Below are 23,303 nucleotides of genomic sequence, written 5' to 3' on the forward strand. Positions count from 1 at the left end.
CCTCACTTACGTAACACAGACTCCTTGCTTATACCGGCAGTCAGAAGTCTCAACTCCTGGGGACGATGGTTGAGCACCTTCCAAAAGCTCTAAAGTGTTATTTCAGTTGACGTGGTTTGATATCGGATACCATTTTATCAAGTTACAACTTCGCTCAAGACTCAGATGGCTCAAATGGCTCTGAGCACTATGGGACTTAACATCTGAGATTATCAGTCTCCTATAACTTTGAACTACTTAAACCTAACTAACCTAAGGACATCACACGTATCCATGCCCGAGGCAGGATTCGAACCTGGGACCGTAGTGGTCGCGCGGTTCCAGACTGAAGAGCCTGGAACCGCTCAGCCACACCGGCCAGCAGACTCAGATGTCTCGATGATCATTACACCACATGATACAAGAAATGAAGAATCCAAAGAGGAGGAAGGAGTGAGGCAAACTTCACGGGTTGAGGGGGTACGTGATGTCATTTCAGTGATTAAAAAATCGAGTCCAGAACTTGGTACAATGAGCCCACTTTTCAGCATGACGTTGCACCTCCTGTGTCCTGGATTCATGCACTCATCCGACTGAGAAGGGTGTCATAAAAGCGTTGTATCCTCTCATGACGCAATCTAGCCCACAATTGTTGTAACTGGTACGTGACATGCTGAATAACGAGACTGGGACAGTGTTTACATTCGAACTGGCCACAGTAGTACCCCAAAATCATGCAGACAGTTCGTAGAGACACGTGACGTTTGTGGACGGACATTGTGCTGTTGAAAAATGGCACCATCCACGCATGAGAGGTAAAGCATGAGGACTCAGAATATCCGTGACGTATCGTTGTGCAGCCAAATATCCCTCTATCACAACCAGACGTTCCCTGGAGTCAGATGCGATGGCTCCCAACACCATGGCACTAGTAATAACAAAATTATTCCTCTCCAAAGATGTGGAATAATGAGACCTCTATCCAGGTCGCAGCTATACTCACTGACGATGGTAATCCGGGGTAGTGCAGTACTACACTTCATCACTGAGCACCATGCGACACCATTAGTTCAAATGGCTCTGAGCACTATGGGACGTAACATCTATGGTCATCAGTCCCCTAGAACTCAGAACTACTTAAACCTAACTAACCTAAGGACATCACGCAACACCCAGTCACCACGAGGCAGAGAAAATGCCTGACCCCTGCGACACCATTCATCCGCAGTTCATGCTACCCTGTCACGACACAACTCCAGATACAGTCTTTTGTGTTGTGGTGTTAACGGCAGCCTAATCATGAGACGGTAAGTCCCTTGTCCGATAGCTGTTAGTCTCTGATCAGTGGTGCGGAATAACACAGAATGTTGCAGGCAGAACATTACTGGTTCTCAGATGGTCGGTGCATATGCGAAGGGGCTTCGATAAGCCTGGTGCACAATACGACGACCCTCCCTTATGGTCATTCATTCATTTCCGTGTCCGGTCAGCATTTCCAGATGGTAGCAACTCCGATGGCATTGTTGGTTCCCTCGATCAGGTCCTGTGTTGTGCAGGGCTGTTCAAGTTGATGGCATATTAGCAGGTGCGCCGGGTTTTGTTCCGCTCTCGCAGGATGTATCTCCATTAGCTGGAAGAATACCCCATTTTCTCATGTTGGTCTTGCATAGAGGAACGCCCCACGATTGAGCGATCTCCAAATAGGGCAGGCCAAGTCGTTTCCTGGAGCTAGCTCTTCCTTTACATGGATATCAGATGGTAGCTTGCTCTTCCACCTGGCGATGCGGTTAGACTCTGGTGTTCCCTCTAGTGGCTGAGCCCTGGCGATGAAGCTCTTTCTCGACTTCAGTCGACGGACTACAGCCTGATGATCATGCAGTGGATGTCGGGGATCATAAGTTTACTTAGCCCTCTCTATATCAGCAGCAACAGCCCTTCCAATAGTGGAGAAAGATATTCCAACAGCCTGCCTGTGTGTCCGAGCGGTTCTAGGAGCTTCAGTCTGGAAACGCGAGACCGCTACGGTCGCAGGTTCGAACCCAGCCTCGGGCATGGATGTGTGTGATGCCCTTAGATTAATTAGGTTTAAGTCGTTCTAAGTTCTAGGGGACTGATGACCTCAAATGTTAAGTCCCATAGTGCTCACAGCCATTTGAATCATTTTGAACTAAACACGAATGACACTAACGCACTCTGCTGATCGTTCTACATGTCACAAAGAACTGCAACTCTTATCATTTGCATACGCGCCACTGATGTGGTCGTATATGACGCTACATTGACTTCCTACCATGTCTTCTAGATGCTTCACTTTTTTGTCAGGCAGTATACACATTATCTGATCAAAAGAACCCTGACACTCCTATGTAATGCGGAATTAATCACTATATGCCACGAGATCCGGATCCACCAGTGTAAAAGTAGGCGAGAGTATTGTGGTGCCCGTAGACAGGCAGTAATAGTAGAATATTTCGGTCAGAAGACCTCAGTGACTTCGAACGTGGACAAATCATTAAATGTCACCTGAGTAACAAATCCATCAAGGAGATTTCAACTCTTCTAAAGTTGCCCAATTCCATTGTTGGTGATGTGATTGCTGGCCCGGATCTACAGGGGTGTGGGGAGGGGAGGGGGGTGGGGGGCAAAGCCAGGGTATCGCCCCGGTCAGTAATTTCAGGGGGGGGGGGGGGGGAGGGCGCCAAATTCATATTCTTGAAGAAAGGAAAACCTTATTTTACAAAGCGCCTGGCGTCTATTGATTATTCAGTTTATTTTGAAACGCATCTCTGTTGGCTCCTGAACATTTCTGACCACATCCTCCATAAGATGATTTTTGAATGCATGCATATGGTACGTAATGTCTCTGCCAGGGAAATCCCCATCGTATCTAGAAATAAAAAACTTTCCCGCAGACAAAAGGAGACGGGGCTATACGAGCTAAGCTGAATAAATGAATGAATGCCAGACGCTGTTTGTTTATGTGGTTGACTGAATGTGCGAATGAACAGCGTTATTATAATTGTTAGATTTAGATTGCAAGAGTGCAGAAAATTTTTGCCAGGTCGCTACACTACTCAAGACCAGTTGTTCAGTCCCTGGTTAGCAGCCGCTTAAGTTCTGTTCTCGGGAAAGAGCGGAAAACGCGTTGTACGAACACATAATAACGCCTAACCGGAGAATAAACGCGGGCTAACTAAACCGCTGATTCTGGCACAGTTTGTGAAGTTAATCGGGCAATACGTTTTGATAATGGCAGGTTCAAATGGCTGTGAGCACTATGGGACTTAACATATGAGGTCATCAGTCCCCTAGAACTTAGAACTACTTAAACCTAACTAACCTAAGGACATCACACACATCCATGCCCGAGACAGGATTGGAACCTGCGACCGTAGCAATCGTGTGGTTCCGGACTGGAGCGCCTAGAACCGCTCGGCCACAACGACCGGTTGACAATGGCAGGTATAGTTACAGAATTAGTGATTGGAAGATTGTTAGAACGAGGAAGGAGAAGAAACGGGGACATCACACAAATTATATGGAAGATTATGACGATTCCAAATTTGTATAATAATTTCATGCTACTACTACTTTTCGACCTCATGATTGAGAAACTGGAGCGTAGGAATGAAATGTGAAACTATTTCCTAACATAAAACTTTTTACTTGTAATAGGCCTAATTGGCATTTGATCCTGGTTCATCATGAATTATATTCTGTCGTGTTATTTATATAAATGAGGTAGATAAAATGATTATTTGTACCAAAACAGTCTCGCTTATTTGGCGTGTGCTACAACTGCTGCACTTTTAGCGAGGCGTATTTCGTTTTATCTAGCAGACAGTGACAAAATAGACATAATCAAATCGAGAAGCCACAGAACATTTTAATTTCCACTCCGCTGAATATATGTTTGATGGCTTTCATTACAAAATACGCACGTCCGAAATACAGTGACGTGTTTCAGACGGATGCTGTGTGAAGAGGCGTGGCACTTCACTTGCGCACACTTAAGACCAAATAATATTTCCTCGAACATATATTTTTTTATACAGGGTGATTATATTTAAAGTTAAACTTTTTAAAAGCTGTAGAAAAAACACCACTGGTCAGAATGACGTCAAACTGCAACGGGATATTACAGAAGAAGGGGGGAAATGTATGCCAGAAGAAAAAAAAACTAGTATGAAAATTGATCTATAGATGGCGCTGTATGTGTCAGAATACGTAAATGAAAACACCTGTCAAGCGCACGACTTATTGAAGTTGCCATAAACAAGCCGGGTAGACGGTTTTTCCTCCTTTCGCGCCTGCGAAGTTCGCCGTGACTGTCTCAATGCAGGATCGCGCTCTGCTTGCAAAGTTGCATTACAAGAATGATGACTGTGCAGACGTCGCTCTGCAGAAGTTGCACACACTGAAGGGTTTGAAAAAAGACGTTGGTACAATGACTGCCGTGGGTCTGGAGAAAATGATAAGGAAATTCGGAAAGACGGGTTCTTTTGGCCTGCAACCTGGTAGAGGGAGGAAACCAATTGATTCGACGTCAGTGAAATCAGTGGCCAATGCAATGCAGGAGGAGACGAGTGGTGGTGTGCAAACGTGTAGGGACATACCCGAGAGCACGGTGTGAAAAATCCTACAAAACATCCTTCTTGATATCCATTCAAAATTACCCATGCGCACGAGTTGCTTCCTGTTGACCTGCCAGCAAGGAGACCCTTGCTTCAGAATTTCTTGCTCGGATAGAAATGGACAATGATTGGCAGTGGAAGATTTTGTGGACAGACGAAGCCCACTTCCATCTGACAGGATATGTCAATACACAGAATTTTCGATTATGGGCAATGGAAAATTCACACGCAAATAAATCAGTACCACTTCATCCTGAAAAGGTCACAGTGTGTTGCGGGTTTACGGCGTCATTTATCGTAGGGCCATATGTTTTCCAAGAGACAGGTGCTTCCAGTCCTGTTACCTGTACCGTCACTGGTAAGCGCTATGAGTGTCTTTTGCGCAACCACGTCATTCCAGCTTTCTAACAGAGTGAATGTGTGGATGGGATCATTTTTATGCAAGATGGCGCACCTCCGCACATTGCAAATCCAGTTAAGCAGTTGCTGAAGCACCATTTGGGAAATGCTAGAATTATCAGCCGCCATTTCCCTACAGCCTGGCCGCCCCGATCACCTGATCTAATCCCGTGTGACTGTGGGGCTATCTGAAAGATGTTATGTTCAGTGTTCCGACTGCAAACGCAGTTGCATTGAAGGCACGCATTGCGCAACACATTCTGAACGAGCAGCTTCTCATAAGCCACATGTTTCTGTAACAATGTTAAGCGACGCTCGAGATGGTGTAAAGAGCGATGCCGGTGGAACTTGGGTGACGGAACGAGTGATTTTGAGTTATAAATCGCGTTTTACCCTGTGCCAGTCCGATGGTATGGCTTGGGTTTGGCCAATGCCTGGAGAACGTTACCCGCCATCACGTTTACTGCCAACACTGAAGTATGGAGTTGGTGGCGTGGCGCTAAGCGATATTGTTCGCGGTTAGGGTGTGGTACCCTTATCGCGTTTTAAGAAAACGCTAAATCCGGAAGGATATAAACCTTTTACAGCATTTCGTACAGTAGGAGAATAGTTCTGATTCGATTGTTGTTTGTTTCAGTATGACAAAGCACCTCTTTATAAAGCAGCACGTGTGTGGCAATGGTTTGTGAATAACATTCCTGAAATGGACAGGCGTGCCCAGACTCCCGACGTCAAGCCAATGTAACACCTCTGGAATGACTTAGAACGACGACTTCGCTCCATACCCCAGCGGCCACATCACTACTTTCTCTGGTTTCGGCTCTTGAGGAAGAATGGGCTGCTGTTCCTCCACAGATTCTCATACATCTCACTGAAAGTGAAGTGTCCCTAGCAGAGTTCCAACGATCATAAAGGCCAAGAGTGCACACACTCCATGTTCAAAAAATGTTGAAATGTGTGTGAAAACACTCTATGTTCATGTCCGCTAATATGTAGGTGAAATCTTCAGCATTTCAGCTTTTGTGTATCACTGTTGGTAGTTTAGAAGCACCATGAAATCTGAAGACGTGTTGTCGCATGTATATGAGAGTCCTAAATATTGCGCTTCGGCTCAAGTTTCGTGGTACTGGCACAGTCTTACAAACTTTAAATGCTACCCTAAGTATCTTGGAGCTTTTGTTTAGTCTGACGGTTATCATTTGACCTCTATCGAATTTATTTGGCGATGTCATGTCAGACTTAGATTGAAGTACCGATTGTCTTCGAATCTTCTAATTCTGCTATTGTCGTATTTCCCTACGTGTGATATTTCACAGAGACCTTCCAGCATTCCTTTCTCTCGAAACTGGTTCTCGCTTCCTACTTGTACATCCAATACGCATAGACTTCTTTGCTAACTATCCATAGCAAATGAGCGAGGTGGCCCGTTTGTAAGATACAGGACTCAGTTTCGTGAGCACGGGAGGTCAAATATCCGTCCACCTACTTACTTACTTACTTACTTATATTGGCCACACAAACCACAGCCGGTCTTCGGCCTCACTCAATCCAGCCTTCCACACTTTCCTGTCATCTGCATCTTCATATCCCAGACCCAGTATCTGCATGTCTCCCATGGTATTATCCTTCCATCTCATTCTCGGCCGTCCCAGAGGCCTCTTTCTTCGGCTTCTCCATCCATTACAACCTTTATTGCCGGGTTCTTCCCTCTCCTCCTCACATGTCTGTACAATCTTAGTATCTTAATTTTCACACTCGGTACGACGTCAGGCTGTGTGTATAATTGTCTGCGTTCTCTGTTTTTCCTTATTCTCCACTGTTCATTTTCTTTCACTGGTCCATACATTTTTCTCAGTATTTTATTTTCGAAAGTGCTGAGTTTTTTCTCTGTTTCCTTTATCAGAGTCCATGTCTCACTTGCATCGCACACTATTGGCTTGATCATGGTCTGATATATTCTTATTTTTGTCTGCCTAGATAGTAACTTCCATCTTATGATGTAGTGCGTAGCTCCTAGACATCTTCCCTGGCTTGAATTGTTGTTACTGTCTCTTGTTCTATAAGGTTTTGTTGGTTGATGTTGACATCGAGGTACGTGAATATGTCTGTCTTCTGTATTGTTAGATTTCCGATTTTTAGATGGTTTGGTCCTAAATGAGCTCTTCTTCCTACTACCATGAACTTTGTTTTACTTTTCGTCCAGCAGCACGGAATTAGATTTTCCATAATTTCCCTAATTTGCTCAAGACGAATGCCAGGATGGTTCCTTCGAAAGGACTCATCACATTCCCTTCTGTGCCATTCCCCAAATCGAGCTCGTGTTCTAATAACCTCGTCATCGATGGGACATTCAGAACTATCTTCCTTTACTGTCCACCCACGGCAATGAAACTACGAAAAAACACCGAAATTTGAGGTAAAATATTGATAGACTGTAAGGAAAGGATATTAACCCGAAAAAGCGATGTGCTAATTGGAATCGCTGTTCAGAAGCAACCAATCACACATCACATCGGTTGAGAAATATAGATGAACAGAGAAGCGTAGCAGTTGCGTTATTGTAATGGCTGACACAAATTATGCTCATTGATAGTTTACAATGCACGAAATGAGCGTACAAGTAGCTGGAAAGGCAGAACTATCCATGTTTCGAAGTTCGACAGTCGGTAAATTGTCATACCACCAGATTAGATTGAATATAATCAACCAAAACAAGTCTGGTCGGGGTGATACTGTCAGCAGTAGCGATGTTGATTTGTCGGCTCACAGTGTAGCTCATCTGACCGGCCATATTGTCACTGAATACTGGTCTGCAGCACGTCGCATTGAGTAGAGAGTCCAGCAGATCCCAACCTTCCTCTTTCCAATAGCCTTCAGAAGGGAGAGATCGTCAAACGTATCAAGGGGTCATACTGGAATATAGTGACTCATGCAGCTGGATCCTGGCAGCTATAGTGATTATGCCGCCTACACAAAACCAGTCCACTCACTTTAGAGCCTGCCATCCATGTGTGACGTCCACTGCGCTGTACATCCATGATCCCTCACTACACTGATGAGCTTCCAAGTATTCAATCGAGTTGTTGTTTGCATTCTAAGCACAATACTTCGATGACCGACCTAATCCTCCCCTTTAGGTGCTACGAGTTGCGCTGTTATCTGTACTCGCTGACTCAGCTACATGAGCAGGTTACAATCTCCTAACAACTCTATGATGATTCCACAACTTGTATTTTATGATGAGAGAGCAGGGGCTATAGGAAACTGGCGTTTCAACTAACTTAGTATCTCCGGCATAGTTATTTCATGGCGTGATTCGACAATGCCTTGTTGACGTGGCGCCAGTCAGACAAAAATAACAGGTGATTTATATCACTTTTTAATGTCGAGTCGTTCGAACTAGTTGGGGGATATCCAACATCCTTCCTGTGGTGACGAACATCCGTCCTGTGGTGGTGACTGGGAAAGTTTCAGTGAGGAGAGAAAACTATTACTTTATTTTTTTATTTTTATTCATTTTTTATTTTACTACAGCGATTTTTCTGAATCCCATGCATGGTTACCTGGTATCCAGAGAAATTTCACCAAAGTTCCATATCGCTATAGCTCATCCACCTTCGACATTTTGATCATAAGATTAACGTTGTCGTTCCTTCTTATTGCTGGAGTGTTAAGAGCTAAAGGATATCCAGTTCCTTAGGGGTTTTTGAATGAATCAGACTGGCATTATCGGTCCCCACCATTAAATTTATGTTATCTTTCCATATTAAAACTGCTCTGGATGGATGGTTATGGGTCTATTATAACAGATTATATTGATATTGTGTCATCTGTCTATTTAAGAGCATTCGCTTCGTTCTGAGACTCATTTGAAAGTATTCGCTCCTAGCATTGGACACTGTAAGTCTTGCATCCTGCCGGGCGGGATTAGCCGAGCGGTCTTTGGCGCTGCAGTCATGGACTGTGCGGCTGCTCCCGGCGGAGATTCGAGTCCTCCCTCGGGCGTGGGTGTGTGTGTTTGTCCTTAGGATAATTTACGTTAAGTAGTGTGTAAGCTTAGGGACTAATGACCTTAGCAGTTGAGTCCCATAAGATTTCATACATATTTGAACATATTTTTCTTGTATACTGCAACAGTTATTAGATGAGACCAACTCCCTTCACACAACTGCGTCATCCTCGCAGCTACCATCGTTGCTTATCAGGTCTCTTATAAACTGCTGGCCATAAAAATGCACCACTATGAAAGTAGTGCACAACAGATATCAAATTAGCATGAAGTGTACCACATGATGTGATAAGTATGCGACTGTCACTTAGCGCAACTGCACGGAGTAGGTAATAGTAACGCAATCTATGACCTGTACACAAGGGAAAAGTTATGCAGCGGAGTAATATCTACCAGCTTGTTGGCGCACTGTGACTTTCAGCCGCCAGCTGAAGGTCATACAAACGCAGGGGTAAACGGATGACTTCACAACCCACACACATCTCATCTATCATGTCATCATCATCATCACGTGACAATGCACGCCCCCTTGCCTACGACGTCATTCACAGACCAAGAAACCACACCTCATTTCTTGGAATGGTGGCAGCTACTAAAACGAAACAGCCAGTTGTATCCCAGCAATTTACAGGCCATTAAAACGAAACAGCCAGTCACAGTGTACTTCTCAGAGCTGCCATTATAAGCTTCGTCGCCAGCAACAGACACTTGCGCCAGCGCGAACACACATACCTGAATTTTGTGTCCAGTTAAAAAATATATAAACAATCTAAATTTTGCACTGTGTTCAAAAGTAACCGAAGAATCTGAGTTTTTCATTATGTTCAAAAACGTATGAATCTGAATTCATTGTATCATTTTCAAAAGTATTTATCAAAAAACAAAGTACGTACAGGGAGTAAGTTGCAGTATTTCCACATCTCAAATGCGTAAGCTTCATCATCAGCAAGACACACATATACTGCTGAGAAACATATTATACACTTGAGTACGGTTCAAAAGTTGGACAGAGAGACCGAGGGGTAGCTTCTGGGCAAGACTTCGTTCTATAGCAAAACACATTGCGAAGTCAGCAGCAGAGTATTTCATCAAATGCCCAGCTACAGAGGTGACAAAAGATAAAACACATATCTCGCTGGAAACTGTTGCTTTGTCTGCATAAAGAGAAGCCAGTACACACACATACACTCTCTCTCTTTCTCCTTCTTACAAAGCTTTTTTTTTTTTTTTTTTTGTAGTGCTGTGTTGTACGTATTTCTTACTACAGGTCGCAACATGTAATCTTCCAGCAGACACATTCTTGGGCTGTCTTCTGCACTGATCGAGTTCTGAATATGTAAGTAGAACAGATACGGATGACTCTTTTGTCGAAAATTGTCCTATCTACTAAGTCTAACAAACTGACTTTGAATTTAACTTTTCGTTGCTGTATCATCTTGGTTTTATTACACATAACAGACAAATAGCTTTTATCTTTCACATCAACATATCTCATATTAACTGTTCTATGTCATGTGTGATTATATTGATTGACTACAACTTGCACCATTACAGTCCATTTAAAACAACACTTCTTTGTGAAATGTTTAACCATTTTTCTTTTAACAGTTCTGTTGAATCACTCAACGACTGAAGCTTTCAATGTGGCAAATGATGAGCTGCGGTTAATCTTATGTTTATCCATTTGCTTCTCCAATGAGTATTGTAAAATTTAGTACCTAAGTCTGTAAGTAATATGGAGTCCCGTTCCTGCATGTGTATATTTTTCTAAACACATCTGCAGCCTCAGAATCACCTTCAATCTTTCTCTCTCTCTGTAATGCTTACTTGCGTGAGTCACAAACAATATAAAAATATTACAGAGGAAATGAGATGGGAATATCAAACAAAAATACTCTAGATACAGATTTCATTATAAACCAGATTATTTCTCAAATCGCAAATAGCAGTGATTGCTCATAATTTTTATGCAGTCTAATGAACTGCGTGCTGTTTTATTACCCATCTTATAAGCTCTTCAGGAAATTCGGTAGCATCGTCCTCTTCTTCAGCAAGATTAATAACTGTTAAAGAAAGAAGAAATCATAAGGTAATGCATTTTCTAATGATGATCTTAATTAATACAAAATGTGAACTGTAATACGAGGGTTGGACTTTAATAGTGGCAGCTATTTATTTACAGCTCCTACAAAATACGAGGGTTGTCCAGAAAGGAAGTTCCGGTCGATCGCTAAATGGAAACAACTTGTGTTGGACAGTGTCTCTAGTATGCCCGTCGATCGTGTCGCGTTACTCTTTTCAGTTTTGAGTGAACAGTGAACACGTAATGATGCCTAGGGAATAGCGTCTCCCGCCAAGTATGAGGGCCTGGCTAGAGATTTCGCCTGTGTCATGCAGCCCACGTAACACACCTTCAGAGCAGTTCCTCCTTCATGCCAATTCTCGGCCGCACAATGCAGGGGCAATGAAGACGCTCCTGCAGCGTTTCCGGTGAGAAGTGTTTGATCAGTCTCATCTCTGTTCACAAGAACCGCTAGCTATGAAGACAGAATTTGTCCGCAGACAACGAGCTGCAGACCAGCGCAGATAACTGGCTCAAAGCACAGGCGGCTGCTTTCTATGACGATGATGTTGGAAAGTTGATACGACACTATGATGGAACTCGAAGTTGGAGCGGCGACTATGTTCATTTTTGGAACAAAACCTACGACCAGCTTAGTGACAGAAGTGATGACACTTTCTGCAGGACCTGACCATCATTTTGCAGGACAATGCTCAAGCACGTACAGTGCAAGCTGTTACTGATTTGTTTGACAAATGGGGGTGCTAAGTGCTATACCACTTACTGCACTGCACTGACTTAAGCCCTCGTGAATTCAACTCGATTTCTAAACTGAAGGAAACATTTCACGGCATTCGCTTCAGAACTGCTACAAATTCGCAGGGCAATAGACCAAGCCGCTCGAACTGTCAACACAAATGGCACTGCTAAGAGTATCCTACGACTTCCACATCGCTGGCAACGGGTTATACACAATACTGGTGACTACTTTGAACGTACGTACAACTTTGAAACACGTATCTATTTTGTACGAGCTTTAAATAATTAGTTACCACTATTTAAGTTCCAACCCTCGTATATATCAAGAGAAATGAATTTACCTTGAATGTTTGGAATCTTCTTATTCTCATAACATGTGCTATTACGAACGTTCTCATCCACTGTAAGATCAATAACTAGCAAAAAAAAAAACAGTACAGACAACGAGATATTACAAATACGTGATCTTAAGTCAAAAGTAATCTGGAGATTAGTCTTGTATGGAAGTGAAACGTCGACGATACACAGTCCACGACAAGAAGAGAATAGAAGCTTTTGAAATTTGGTGCTGTAGAAGAATGCTAAAGATTAGATGGGTATATCACATAACTGATGAGGGCATACTGAAAAGATTTAGGAAGGCAAAAGTTGACTGACATCGGGGGCTCATCAGTTTGGTATTGTGGGAGGAGACCAAGAGATGAAGACAGTATGCACACTCAAATGGATGCTGCAGCAGGACCTTCTCGTAAAATTTGAATCAACAACTTTCTCCTCAGAGTGTGAAAATATTTGGTTGGTGCCCACCTACATAGGGAGATATGATCATCATAACAAAATCTTGAGACCAGAGCCCGCATGCTGTTCTAGAGTGGAGCGGTAAAAAAAGCAGCTGAAAGGTGTTTTGATGAAACTTCTGCCAAGCACTTAACTGTGAATTGCAGAGTAATCATGTAGATATAGGTTGCAATAGTTCTTCAGAGGTGAAGAAACTTGCATACGATAGAGTAGCTTGGAGAGCTGCATCAAACCCGTCTTCGGACTAGAGAGCATAACAGTGACATTGACAATAACAACACCGACAACCATAACTAACAGTGATTTCAATAAAGGAATATGTACGACCAATATCCATCTTCCTATATACTAACAGGCAGAAGGCTTATAATACCTGTTTATTTCACATCATTCGCCTCCACAGAACTGTAAAATCTTCATGGAATGCACATCTGTACAGTACGGAGAACTACCTCATGCAGACATAAAACCATCTTGAGATGCTTACTTGACAGAAAAAAATTTGTTCAGGGAAAGACATTACGTTAGTATCCCTCGATTCGGCGCAGTGAGATGCTGAAGACGAATATCTGGACAAATATAAATCATTACCAACAATATTACAGTAATATACCAAGACAAGAGATGCAATATAACATTTCGGACTTAAGAATTTGTTTAAATATTTGACATGCTCCCTCGAAAAGTGTGCATTATGCTTGAAATTAGACAAATGAAAGGTGGTGAAGACATGTTTTTCTGACAATTCAAAAAATGGTTCAAATGGCTCTGAGCACTATGGGACTTAACATCTGTGGTCATCAGTCCCCTAGAACTTAGAACTACTTAAACCTAACTAACCTAAGGACATCACACACATCCATGCCCGAGGCAGGATTCGAACCTGCGACCGTAGAAGTCGCGCGGTTCCGGACTGAGCGCCTTAACCGCGAGACCACCGCGGCCGGCTTTCTGACAATTCAGATGGCTCTAAGCACTATGGGACTATTCATCGGAGGTCATCAGTCCCCTAGACGTAGAACTACTTAAACCTAACTAACCTAAGGACATCACACACATCCATTCCCCGAGGCAGAATTCGAACCTGCGACCGTAGCACCAGCGCGCTTCCGGACTGAAGCGCCTGAAACCGCTCGGCCACAGAGGCTGGCTTTCTGACAATATTGAGTGTAATTTTGACAATTAGAAGGGCATTTTTCTGTATGAATATGAGAGTAATAAATCGTTTATACTGGAAAATAATATACCTCTAATTGTGAAGTTTAAAATTTTATTAACTGACGGAATGATAACAGAAGGCAAATACCAAAGATACTGCAGTGTAAGGAATTTATTCAAGAGTAAGACACTAGGAGAGTATTTTGATTTATATTTGAAAATGGGGGTACTGCTGCTTGTTGATGAGTTCGAAAACGTTGGTGGTATATATCTTAAAACATATGAATTTGGTCCTGCGCAATATATTATTTCACCTGGTTTGGCTTGTGATGCTCTATCGAAAATTACTAGAGCACAACTGTAGCTTATTACGGACACTGAACACTTCCAGCTTGTAGTAAGGTGTGTTAGATGCGGTATTGTTCATTGTTCATGCAGGTACAACAGGTTGATGCAGACACAACAGGTTCATGGCTAGTTATGTTGACACAACAGACCAATCTTATACAGGGTGTTACAAAAAGGTACGGCCAAAATTTCAGGAAACATTCCTCACACATAAATAAAGAAAAGATGTTATGTGGACATGTGTCCGGAAACGCTTAATTTCCATGTTAGAGCTCATTTTAGTTTCGTCAGTATGTACTGTACTTCCTCGATTCACGGCCAGTTGGCCCAATTGAAGGAAGGTAATGTTGACTTCGGTGCTTGTGTTGACATACGATTCATTGCTCTACAGTACTAGCATCAAGCACAGCAGTACGTAGCATCAACAGGTTAGTGTTCATCACGAACGTGGTTTTGCAGTCAGTGCAATGTTTACAAATGTGGAGTTGGCATATGTACATTTGATGTATGGAGTAGCACGGGGCAATAGCTGTGGCGCGGTACGTTTGGATCGAGACAGATTTCCAGAACGAAGGTGTCCCGACAGGAAGACGTTCGCAGCAATTGATCGGCGTCTTAGGGAGCACGGAACATTCCAGCCTATGACTTGCGACTGGGGAACACCTAGAACGACGAGGACACCTGCAATGGACGAGGCAATTCTTCGTGCAGTTGACGGTAACCCTAATGTCAGCGTCAGAGAAGTTGCTGCTGTACAAGGTAACACTGACCACGTCACTGTATGGAAGTGCTACGGGAGAACCAGTTGTTTCCGTACCATGTACAGCGTGTGCACTATCAGCAGTCGATTGGTCTCCAGAGGTACACTTCTGCAAATGGTTCATCCAACAATGTGTCAATCCTCATTTCAGTGCAGCTGTTCTCTTTACGTATGAGGCTTCATTCCAACGTGATCAGATTGTAAATTTTCACAATCAATATGTGTGGGCTGACGAGAATGTCTTGATTGGGCCCCATGTTCTTCCACCTACGCTCAATGGAGCACGTTATCATGATTTCATACGGGATACTCTACCTGTGCTGCTAGAACATGTGCCTTTACAAGTACGACACAACATGTGATTCAAGCACAATGGAGCTCCTGCACATTTCAGTCGAAGTGTCTGTACGCTTCTCAACAACAAATTCGGTGATCGATGGATTGGTAGAGGCCGACCGATTCCATGGCCTCCACGCTCTCCTGACCTCAACCCTCTTGACTATCATTAATGGGGGCATTTGAAAGCTCTTGTCTACGCAACCCCGGTACCAAATGTAGAGACTCTTTGCGCTCGTATTGTGGATGGCTGTGATACAATACGCCATTCTCCAGGGCTGCATTAGCGCATCAGGGATTCCATGCGACGGAGGGTGGATGCATGTATCCTCGCTAACGGAGGACATTTTGAACATTTCCTGTAACAAAGTGTTTGAAGTGTCGCTGGTACGTTCTGTTGCTGTGTGTTTCCATTCCATGATTAATGTGATTTGAAGAGAAGTAATAGTATGAGCTCTAACACGGAAAGTAAACGTTTCCGGACAAATGTCGACATAACATATTTTCTTTCTTTGTGTGTGAGGAATGTTTCCTGAAAATTTGCCCGTACCTTTTTGTAACACCCTGAATAGATTGAAGGGAATAGCCTTTACAGCTCGGCAATGTTGCAAAATGTTCCACTGTCAAGTTTTGTATGGCTTTCTACAGAGGGTGTTGAAACGTCTGATAAGGAAAACATATCCGACGATTCTTACCCAGGATAATTTTTATGAGCAGATCTCAACCGGGGCACCACAATCTGATAGTAACAATCCAAAGAAATTAATTTCGACTTTATACCATAAGAAACATTATGTTATTCATTACGGAAAATAAAAATAATGTTTCCATTATAAACTGCTATCAAAAAATGTCCTTAGAATTTTATCGTTTGGACAAGCTTACTGGATGAAACCATACATTGAGATTAATGCACAGATACGCATCACTGAAAGCAATAATACTGAGAAACAAATATTCAAACTGATTAATAATACTGTGTTTGGTAAAACAATGGAAATTTTTTTAGCTGATACCGAATTAAACAGGCCTAATGTAGTGTTTGATAAGCTATTAGCAGTAGGAATCGCTATTTTGGCTATTTCACAGAACCTTATAATAGACTTTTAATGTGGATAGATACCAAACCAGTTTCCACCAAAGCACGTACAACTGTGTAACACGGACACCAATAGCTTAATTTATCATATTAAAGTTGGGTCCATACATGAGTTGATACTCCAGGCTCCCTTGGAAATACCAGATAAAATTTTCTGCCGGTAAATATATACGGCGTTGGGTTAATGAAAGACGAGTTGAATAGTGAGCCTATTAACGAATTTATCAGTCTACAACCTAAAATGTACGCATTTGAGATTGAGCCGGCCGCGGTGGTCTAGCGGTTCTAGGCGCGCAGTCCGGAACCGCGCGACTGCTACGGTCGCAGGTTCGAATCCTGCCTCGGGCATGGATGTGTGTGATGTCCTTAGGTTAGTTAGGTTTAAGTAGTTCTAAGTTCTAGGGGACTGATGAACACAGATGTAAAGTCCCATAGTGCTCAGAGCCATCTGAACCATTTTGCATTTGAGATCCAGTCAGGATGTGTAATACGCAGAGCAAAGCGCGCGAAACAGTTTTCTGTAATGGAGTTAAACAATAATTATTATGAGTGTTGAATTCTGAAGTTAAGACAAGCGTACATCATGAAATTCAATCGAAGTGTCACTCATTTTCTACTGTTGAACAGCACAAACTAAGTTTGCCGGAATAAGATGATAAATGATTTATACTCCCAGATTAAATGAATATCTTAGCTTGAGGTGACTATCAACTAAATAATAATAATGATGACTGTTTTGAGTGTCTTTGCGTTGAGGCGGTCACTATCACCTGAAATGTGACAATGACTGATTTTATTGTGTATGTGTGGAAAATTGTAAAATGTGAGTTTAGTTGATGTGTGAAACATGTCATAGCATTGTATAATTTAAATTCTGAGTAAGATCCTTCACCATAGCTACAAAGTATGCAATATGTTCTGCGAAATCATGTATGCAAATGTACTCGAACCAGTGATATTATCATGACTGCAATTAGGACCTGATTACAGCACGCATTCTGTATCGGCATATATTCTAAAAGAAGTTTTAGCTTGTTTGCTAAACTGCATAAATTTTCTGTACTCATTCTTGCTACTAGGTGCGATACTGTTGTTTAGCTTAATCGGTGCACAGTCAACCAAGTGTGCATCTAACTTTTCTTCGGAATGCAATAATTTTTATAAGAAAATTTATGTCTGTATTACTTCCTGTTTGATTTTTTACCTCTCCCCTCCCCTCCTCCCTCTTCATTCAAGTAAACACCACAGAAAGAGAGAGGGACAAAACAGAGGTTAAACGTTTTGCAGTGTGTGTGTGTGTATGGGTGTATGGGTGGGTGGGTAGATGGGTGGGTGGCTGGGTGTGTGGGTGGGTGGTGGATGTTTGGGTATGTATGCGTTGGTGGAATAGGTGGGTAGGTGAGTTTTGCTGACGATAGAGATAGTGTATTTTAAACATAGAAACACTGCAAGTTACACCTTTTAAGTAACTTCGTTTATAAATACCTTTGAATGTGGCGCGAAATATGCTAAAAATTTATATAACTCACGTGTTTTTGAATATGGCCCCAATTTACACAGTTCAGGCGAAGCTTACATTTTTCCCAACTTGGAAATATTGTAGTACTGGCAATATCATCGAACTTGGCGCTATCTTGGATTGCAGTATTAGTAGGTCTGCAAAACGTAAGCGGGCCAATTCCGCCACCTTGGATTTTTTAAATTTTCTGCACCATCATCTTGCATCTTTTTTAAAATTTCTAGCCATCGACATCTTCCATTTTTAAATCCCCTGCGACAGTCATCTTGGATTAATAAACTTCCCGCCACAGCCATCTCGGATTTTTCGACGACTGCAGCGCCGACTAGTGGCGGATGCTAGAAATATGCACCAATGGCTCTATAGCCATACTATTCGGCGATTTTCTGATTCAGATTTTATTTCACTTTATTTTATTTTGTGAGAAGGTCACAAGAAGGAACGTCTAACACCAAGTGTCGGGATTCGACAGAAGCTGCACCCTGGCCTACTGAGATTGCAGTTTATCGTTTCACGATATTGCTGCTCGTCTTGGTCAGCATCCCACGACTGTCATACGAATATGGAAAGAATGAGACAGAAAGTGCATATTTGTGCAACGGCGTCTGGAGCACCACAGACTGTAAGACTGCGACCATTGTTGCGGCTTACCATGACGTGATTGGAGAGGTGCGCTAACGGTAGACCGCCCAGCGACCACATGGACCGCAGGAGGGGCCCCACATTGTCTTTCCAATGAGACGCGTTACTCTGTACAGTATCATGATGGAGGTATCCTTGAGTACAGGTGCCGGGAAGAACGAACGTTGCCAGAATGCATGTGTCACCGTGATACGGGCCCAGCCCCAGGTTAGTTGTATGGTGTGGGACTGGCTATACAATACAGTCTCCAGTGGTTCGCAGAGCGGGTAATTTGGGCCGTAGCCGCTACATTTCTGACGTGTTAAGGTTAGTGGCCGTGCATTATCTTCGTGGTCTCCATAATGTAATATTTCAGCAAAATGACGAAACATTATATGTCTCTCGTGCCGTCCTGGCTTCTATATGGACAGGTTGCTAGACTGTTGCCCTGGCCAGCACGTTCTCCAGGTATCTCAACCACTAGAAACATCTGGACATGAGTTTCCGAGAATCTGGCACACCGTCACTCGCTAGCTAAGACTGAGGAACTTTGACACAGATTTGAAGCAATATGGAATGATGCGTCCGTGTATGTCATCCAAGCTTAGGTTGACTCGATATTCAGTCAAAATACAGCCACTGCTGCTGCCAACGGTGCCAGCTCTATTTACAGAATTTGGCACTCTGTATACCCCCAAATCACTTACAAATGTAGTCATTTGTTCTTTTTACTAGACAGTATACAGACTATAAATGAATTTTTAATATCTTTCTGTCCTCAATGGTGTCGAGTCTTAAGGGCCAACAATGATTACGGGGTGGTTAGGAACGATCTGAAAAGCTTGAGAAGGTGTTTTAAGGTAGATTGTGCTGACAAATATCTATCAAGAAAAAAATGCGGTAAGTTGTGCCGTTTCCGAATTAGCATTGAAATTAGCCAATCAGGCCGTTGCGAGCGAAAATTCAAGGGACTCTGTAACACCTATTTTCGACCTATTTTGTATCGGTATCGATATTTCTGTGTCAATTTATAGTATTGATTATGTATAATGTTGTATCTTATTTTTTGTCTATGTATAGATGTTTCAGTTATGTGAAACTTTTGAGCGATTTTGTTTAAATTATGCTTGTGGATTTAAATAACTAATGGAATGATTGTTGTGTATTGTACTGTAAATGACTTGGTTCATAGTTAGGGAACATTGGGTTGAATGTAAAAGATGTAAGGAAGCTCCGCAATTATGGAAGTAGACTGGCGGAGTGGAAAAGGTGTGGTTGGCGCGCAAGTGGAACTGTGTCCTTTGTGACGGCTAAGGAGTCTGGGCTGAGCAGTACTGTCGTTAACATCTCGTTAGCAGTGGCGGATAATTTTGGCTGATATTCCCGGAGTTTTGAGGTCAGAAGAGCTTAAGGGCACCATTTATGGGACTCGTATGCTGCATTTGGTGATAGCAATATCATGGCACGGTTTTTGACCCTATAAAAATATAATTTCGACACCAAGAAGATATGTAACAGGGCGACCACCGCAGTATTGCTATGATTGCATCGCCGCCAGGTTAACAGCCACTGAAAATTGCGCCACCAGTGCCACCAGCCTTCCACTAAATTGTTTATATGTGGCACTCTGTAAATGGGCCAGGTATTTGTGAAATTTGGTTAATTTTAATAATAATCGTGGTGTTGCTAAAAACTCCATCTTACACCCGTCATTATCTGAAATCACAAACCTGGACAGGAATCCTATCCTAGTCAATTTAATTCCGAATGTCCTAATTTATTATGAGGAATTGGTTGAACTTGAATTTAACGTTGTGTTGTCAGTTACACAGCCAATTATATTTTTGATTAAGAAAGAAGACTGCTTATGAAAGCACATCTGTTATTTAAAGAGTTATAGTTTGTTGTGCTTTACTTAATTAATAATTAATGATATCAATACTTACCATTTATCATACATACTGGTGTAGTTTTGTTAATGAGCATGTTTCTTCAGACCATAAAAGTTTAAGGGTCCTAATGTACTAGGCTAGTTAGTTAATGAAGCAATGCAAAGGCTCCTTCAGAGCCAGTGTAGCCAGATTTGCATTCTGTTTAGTTGCTTCAAACCGAGTTTAAGAAAGAACCATTCTAATGCAAGTTGGTAAATGCACAGGCATAGAGACCCTGTACTAAACAATGAAGTTATAAATTATGATCATTAGCAGGCCACCTGGTTTCAATTCAGAATTATTTCAAGCTTTTCCGTGTCCAGTATTGCTACTAATTTCATGTGTGTCGGTAATTGGTTTTATAAACTGTTGCACCTAGTTCAAGGTACGTGTTGTTGAGAGGCATATGTTACTGTTCGCTCTTTCATTGGTTGTTGGTAATGCAATAATCTGCGAGATTAGGTTGCTGTGTTGTAGTATGAACAGATACTAGGCAAGATTTTAATGTGTATGTCAAGAGAGGTTAGGTTAGCCTTAACACTGCCTTCTGTTTACCATTTTGCTTGACACAAGACTGTCTAATTAGGATGGCGACCGGTTTTAATATGTAATGTTACAACTTACTTTTGTACTGGGAGAACGTCTGTTCCTGCCCCACCGTTTACTGATGGCTATACTTTGCTGGAGTGTTTCGGAAACGAATCTCAGTTTGATAGTTCTGTTTCCATTACGTTATCTCACGGTCACGACTACTCAAAAATTGCTCACATAGGTATAATGTTAGCATCGATTGCCGTTTAAGGTGGTCGGTGGTACAGTTTCAACCCGACGTAGACGGTGTCGCCAGAAGTATTCTTTGTTTCGTTTCCTGAAACCGAAAAAGAGAGCAGTTCAAACATTGGACATGGGACGCTAGTAGGGACCAAACCCGAGCCAAAGGGTGAGCAGTCTCATGTGCTATCTGCGCTATGAGAACAACTGACACTAATTTAATGTGGTGGGCAGCTTGAATTCGGGTGCGCGACGGCCTGATTGAATAACTTCAATGCTAATTAACTCGGAAACGTCGCCACGTACCGGTTTTTTTTGTAACTATTATTTTCGTGGTTCATGGTGTGAGTTCCTGTAGTCATGTCCTAGTTCATGAACCACGGGCAACGTATGAGTGGCCAAGTAAGTGGTCCCGACAGTCGGGATACCAGTTACTTTGGAATAAGGCTGGGCATCTCGGACATATTCTGAGTCTTGGTCACCTTTGTGCTCATACGGCAAAGACTACCAAATCCACCGGTTAGTCCCTCAACCGTTAGGGGTAAAACTCAATGGGACTCGGGGCAAGTAAGGCTAGCAACCTGCTTCCCCGATACTTTAAATATGATGCTGGCAACAATCAGAGCAAAATGCCTCGGACCTTTGGAGGTGACGGAGTCCCTCCTCTAACTGAGAAACCAGGGACTCCTAAGATACGACTTGTCAAACAAATGGTAATGAGATGGGGAGCTATTAATATCAATGGGGGCTACCCTGGGAAGAAGGTAGAGCTGGCAGAGGCTGCAAGTAAGATGGGGCTGGACGTTTTAGCTGTTAGTGACATTCGGGTAAGGGGTGAGAAAGAAGAGGAAGTGGGAGAATACAAGGTCTACCTGTCAGGAGTCAAAGCAGGAATAGCACAATGGGGTGTAGGGATTTACATCAGGAAAGAAATGGAACCTAGCGTAGTTGCAGTAAGGTATGTAAACGAACGACTGATGTGGATAGATTTGACAGTGTCTAGCAAGAAAATTAGGATTGTGTCATTATATTCGCATTGTGAAGGGACAGATCAAGATAAGATGGATAGTTTTTATGAGACACTCACTGATGTAGTTGTTAGAGTAAAGGACAAGGACAGTGTTCTGCTCATGGGTGATTTTAATGCCAGGATTGGAAATCGAACAGAAGGGTATGAAAAGGTTATGGGTAAAAATGGAGAGGATATGGAGACCAACAGGAACGGGAAACAACTCTTGGATTTTAGTGCCAGTATGGGCTTAGTAATCACAAATTCCTTTTTTAAACATAAGAACATTCACCGGTATACTTGGGAAGGCAGGGGAACCAGATCTGTCACTGACTATATAATAACAGATCAGGAATTCAGGAAGGCTGTGAGGGACACACGTGTATTCAGGGGATTCTTTGATGACACTGATCATTATTTAATCTGCAGTGAAATTGGGATTGTGAGGCCGAAAGTGCAGGAGGTCAGGTCCATATGTAGGAGGATAAGAGTGGAGAAACTTCAGTATAAGGAAAACAGGCTCAAGTACATAACAGCGATCTCAGAAAGGTACCAGTTAGTTGAATGTAGTCAATTACAGTCATTGGAAAAGGAATGGACAAGGTACAGGGACACAGTACTAGAAGTGGCTAAAGAATGTCTTGGAACAGTAGTGTGTAAAAGTAGGATGAAGCAAACAGCTTGGTGGAATGACACAGTCAAGGCAGCCTGTAAAAGGGAAAAGAAGGCGTATCAAAAATGGCTACATACTAGAACTCAGATAGACAGAGAAAGTTATGTTGAAGAAAGAAACAAAGCCAAACAGATAATTGCAGCATCCAAGAAGAAATCTTGGGAAAACTTTGGAAACAGGTTGGAGACTATGGGTCAAGCTGCTGGAAAACCATTCTGGAGTGTAATTAGCAGTCTTAGAAAGGGAGGTAAGAAGGAAATGGCAAGTATTTTGGACAGGTCAGGAAAACTGCTGGTGAATCCTGTGGATGCCTTGGGCAGATGGAGGGAATATTTTGAACAGTTGCTCAATGTAGGTGAAAATCCGATCAGCAATGTTTCAGATTTCGAGGTAGAATGGGATAGGAATGAGGATGGAAATATAATCACATTTGAGGAA

The 23,303-nt window shown here is 42.5% G+C and overlaps 1 long non-coding RNA gene across 1 annotated transcript in view; it reads right to left on the bottom strand.

Annotated features, from left to right (window-relative positions):
* Nucleotides 1-23,303, bottom strand: part of LOC126298647 (uncharacterized) — a 117,183-nt gene that overhangs the window by 17,871 nt on the left and 76,009 nt on the right. Inside the window, exon 2 of the long non-coding RNA XR_007552637.1 lies at nucleotides 11,023-11,084. This is a non-coding gene — a long non-coding RNA (uncharacterized LOC126298647). The remainder of the gene's footprint in view (nucleotides 1-11,022; nucleotides 11,085-23,303) is intronic.

The sequence above is a fragment of the Schistocerca gregaria genome, chromosome X (assembly GCF_023897955.1).
Source record: "Schistocerca gregaria isolate iqSchGreg1 chromosome X, iqSchGreg1.2, whole genome shotgun sequence".
Taxonomy (NCBI): domain Eukaryota; kingdom Metazoa; phylum Arthropoda; class Insecta; order Orthoptera; family Acrididae; genus Schistocerca; species Schistocerca gregaria.